General features: G+C 37.6%; 1 pseudogene across 1 annotated transcript; it reads right to left on the reverse strand.

Moving 5' to 3' along the window:
- Positions 1–241: 241 nt before the first annotated feature.
- Positions 242–4,395, reverse strand: LOC149111346 (uncharacterized; annotated as a pseudogene). The gene is made up of 8 exons (XR_016207962.1): positions 4,115–4,395; positions 3,088–3,564; positions 2,785–3,007; position 2,609; positions 2,525–2,570; positions 2,335–2,490; positions 1,815–1,867; positions 242–1,380 (listed from the first exon to the last, which is right to left on the reverse strand). The product of XR_016207962.1 is annotated as an uncharacterized LOC149111346 (transcript).
- Positions 4,396–4,756: the final 361 nt, after the last annotated feature.

Genomic DNA, 4,756 nt, shown 5'->3' on the forward strand with positions numbered 1-4,756 from the left:
GAGCTGGAGGGGGGCCTCCAAATCAGATATCCGTTATGTTTTTACTGCCCCCTAATAGTTGAAAGGCAGACTCTTAAATGATTTTTTCAAATGCTGTTTGGTAATCAATTTTCACCACATTAAGGAACCATGATAATAATTTAGAAATGTGCTGAATGACTTTACAAGACTATTAATAATAATTATTATATTTACAGTGTGACATTTTCTTGTTCCTATGTAAAATGGTGACTGATGACAGCATTTCATTAAAAAGTTGAAATTCCAGGCTGAAAAGAGTTTTTATGATAATAATTATTATCTACAACTTAAACTTCTGCCACACAACAGTTTTTAGCTGACTAAGCTATACTAAATGTACTTTTTTCTTCTAAAATGACAAGGCACATTTTGACATGTACTACATTTATCCGTTGTACTCCACCCAAGTAATTTGGGCATACTGTATTGAGGTGCTGTAAAACTTCTGGGATGTCTTGGCTAGCCACAATATCAACTCATTTTCTTTGGACGGGAGGGAATGGGAGAGAATACACCCATACTGTAAATGCCTGTGGCTATCGAAAATCGCACATGCCCCATTTTCCCAAACTAAAACTACTACAGTCCTCCACCAGATACAAAGATACCAACTGATTTCCTTTTCATGTTTGCCCGTTCCTTGACATTTGAAATGACATCCTGGAAGTTATTACCATTAATAAAAAAATCTTTGGAATCCTCATAGGAAAGGAGATGTAGATCATCTCCAACAGAGCTAAATGCATCTTCTACATCAAGCCCACCAACTCCTGCAGCAGAAAAGCACTCATCAAAGATTTTATTGCCCTCAGCAATACTTGATACCACATGGCCAAACCAACCCTCTTCAAGAACTTTCTTTGGTTCACCAATCAACCCAGAGGAGAATTTGAAACCCATTACAAGGGCTATTAGGGTGCATGCAGAGCTACCTTGCCTACCCTGAAAAGTGCTTTGAGAAATTTGGTATGGAAAGATAAATTCTTTAACACCCTGATAACCATAAGGAACAAAATGTGCCATGATTTCAATGTAAGGCTGTTGATGATCAGTGCTCAATGTGGACACACTTGTGGGGCCAGATATATGGACCTCTTGGTCCCGGTAACCCTTCTGATTGTGGCTTGTGGCTCTAGCAGTGAGCTTCAGCTCCTGTCTCAACTGAATCCTTCCAAGAGATGACCCATAATTCCCTGCACTTAGAGAACCATGGGCATGGAACTTGAGTGTGCCAAAAAGGGATTCAAGGCGACTAATCGAGAGCCGCAATGGAGACAGTGTGTATCCAGGAAAATTCTCAAAAAAGTATGATGAGAACTGTTTAAATCCAAAGACCATGACTCTTTGAAGGTCAAATGTCTAGAAGGAAAGAAATTAAAAAGGCAAGCTAAATAAGAAATACCATTAAGGGCTTACTAAACAACTGATCCCAGCTCACACTCACATATATATTGTTAAATAATAATTATAATGATAATACTTCTATTGTACAACTTTTATTGATACATGATAAATGTTTTGCAGCAAAGCTGATGTGGTTGTGTCTTTTACAATTGACTGCTTTTTTAATCATCTTTAACCAGAAACATCCTGTAAGAAGGCATTACATATTACTCATAGTCCCAGCAGCTACATACAATAATTAAATATAATATATACTATTCCCCCATTAAAAGGAACACTTGTCTTCCCTCCAAGGACCAGGAGCGATGTAATGTGATCTTTAAAATGTACATTCAAGAACAAGTAAACAAGAAATGTTAATAAATAAATTAATCTTTATTCGGCAATACCTGCCATGCTAAAAACTTTGCTGCACGTGCTCGTTTGGAGTTGTCCACATATTCTGCAAAGAATTAAAAGGAGACATAGCCCATAGTCCATAGTCCAGTTTGCCACCCCAAAAAGTTAGGGATGAGGGATCAGAAAGAGGGGTGTACTGTAAATATCATTAATTACAGTATTTTGGTGTTGTGTTTATTATGACCTGGTTTACTGGTTAACTAGCATACAGTTATTGATATTCCCATGAAAGTGTAGCTTTCAAGTGGCCTAGTAAAAACAGAGATCTAATAAAAAAATGCGAATGTGATTGATGCTTATTGATCCAAATGTTGAATGTTAAGCATTTGAATCACATCATCATCAACCAGACTGACCTTCATTTTTAACTATAAGGACAGCCAGGTGAAGTGACCCAATTGTTTGACTTTTAATCTTTTTATTGTTTCTTTATATGATGCCTGTATTAATAGTACCTTTACTGGGCAAACAACTTATGTTAACTGAATAAAGTTTTTGATGTATACATACCTGTGTTGTTGTGCTCATCTGCCCATTCTTCAAAATATCTCCATCCCTGTTGTATGTTTTTGAATACAGCCGACTCATTGGATCTTATAAACACATGGCTATAAAGGATTCCCTTTTCAAAAATGAGGTGGCATGCTTATAGGTACCTTGCAGTTTCTTTCACAACATCACTTTTTTTCTCGGCCTTCACCACTCAAACTTGCATATTCTTCCAAGGCTGCAATCATATAACGTTGCTGTAGAAAATGTGAAAGTAAACAAAACCACTTATCACTCTTTCGTTCATAAAATTGTAGGCTTCGTCTAAATTGTAAAACAAATATTTGTAACATTAATTCCTGCCAGTATGTGCGTGTGTGGCATAAATTATCATTCTTCCATCATTTTATTTATTTTCAAGCTAAGGATCTATAAAGTTCTACAAAATTACACTAATTTTCCTCGCTTAACTGCATTATTTTTGCAGGCATAACATTCAGTCTTGTCCAGCAGTCACGTTGCACATAGCTATACCTCAGACCAGGAACACGCTTACCCAGTCCTTTTGCAGATCTCTCTTGATCCCTGTGATATTGATCAATTGTTGGCTGCCAGCCAAAAGTAGTACCTCCCTTCTCAAAAGCTTTTTCCCCTTGTTCCTTGAACTGTACAAAGCTGCAATGACGTTCTTTAACTGGAAAATATAAGAAACAATAACACCCAGGTGTTACAAATTGCACACACTACGAGAATAATTAAATTAGAAGGCCATACCTGGTGAGCAGGGCATATCATGACAAAGCAGGTTTTGTTTGATCTGGTGCTGAATGGATTGATGAAACTGGCCTTGAACCGGTATTGCTCATCACCACTGTCTTCTACTGGGAGCTGCTCATTTGCATAGCCACATAGCCTCTTGAAAAGCGCTAAGTTACAGGAAGCTCCATCACCAACCAATAGAATGACATGGAACCAGTACTTTTCAAGGGTACTGATCACCTTAAAGATGATGTCATGTAGGAACTTTCCATCCAGGGGTACTTCACGGAAAAAGTAAGGCCCAGCAAACTCAAACCCAGATGTCAAATCCCGCCAGTAGGTCTGAAGAACATAACTTGCTTTTTGACCAATTCCATTTTCTGAGGCAAACAGGGACTCATAAACATCATGGAGACATGACCAGTCATTTTCACTCATTGCATAACCAATGGCGACACCATCTGTGCAACGGATCTGGATCTTACTCTGCACCTGTTAATTACAATTTTAAAAGCATTTCATGGTCTGAAATTTCAGTTAAAAATAATTTCAAACTATAGCCAGTTAACTGATTGGTATTTACTTTCCATTTGAGGGATTATGGTGATAAATCAGGATTAAAGGCTTTACCAATCCAACAACAGTTTTGAATCATTGAATGGATCTGAAAGTAGTAATTTAATTTAAACTAACGACAACATAAGTTGAGTAAACGCAATAATAAAAGGGGTCTGGCAAAATTGTATATTGAGCCAGCTATTTGTTAAAATATGTAATTGGAACAACTATGATTAATTTGTCAAATTTAACTCAGTTAATACTGCTCCAACAAGACAGCAAAAAAAAAAGAAGAAGAAAACCACTTAAAATTTAAATGAGGTGCATTAATTCATGCTCAATGAGCCCTGTAGGATTCAAATAACATCATTGATTGCAGCCATGCAGACGTACCAAGCAAAGGAAGATAGTCAAAATTCTTTTTTAAATAAGGTACACCAATTTGGCTGTTATGATGTTAACAAAGGGAATACCCCCTATTCACCTTTGTCTCATCAAAAAGGAGCTCTCCAACTCCCAGTGGTCTTTCACTGAGGACTGCGGTGGTTTTAAATTGATTAAACAAAGACAGTTGCTCGATGATTCTTTCTTCATGGATACAATCCTCTACTGTTATCTTTGCCATTACCCTCTCCAAGGACCTCCTGCATGGTAGCTGGAGAATATCCAGCTTCTTGAGGTCATCACACAAGGCCGGGCAGCGCGCATAAATGGCAAGAGCCACTCGCCAAGACGCCTGCGTCCAACGATTAGATCGATGTCCATATCCTGTAATAGAATGTGTATAATAAGGAGAAGCATAAATTAATGAAAAAGGTATGAGCTACATGTAAAAGAACCACCAAGCTACTGGGTTATTCTTTGCATGCCCATCCAAATATGTGAACAATACAGGATTTCAAATTTTAATGCTGGACAAGTTTGCAACAGACTCCCTTCTGATCATAAGATGGATCCAGAAGAAAAAGCCCTCCACATACATACATGCACATTAATTAACAGCATTTCTTATTGCTGTTCTAGAACAGACAGGGATGTTTGTCAGAAATTTGAATTAAACCCTTGAAGGAGACCAGTGGCCTGGCTCAAGCTATTTTTACCCTCTTGAAAGATACCAAATTATTAA

This window comes from Orbicella faveolata, unplaced genomic scaffold (genome assembly GCF_042242905.1).
Source record: "Orbicella faveolata isolate gen_17 unplaced genomic scaffold, um_ofav_v1 contig_24, whole genome shotgun sequence".
NCBI classification, from domain to species: domain Eukaryota; kingdom Metazoa; phylum Cnidaria; class Anthozoa; order Scleractinia; family Merulinidae; genus Orbicella; species Orbicella faveolata.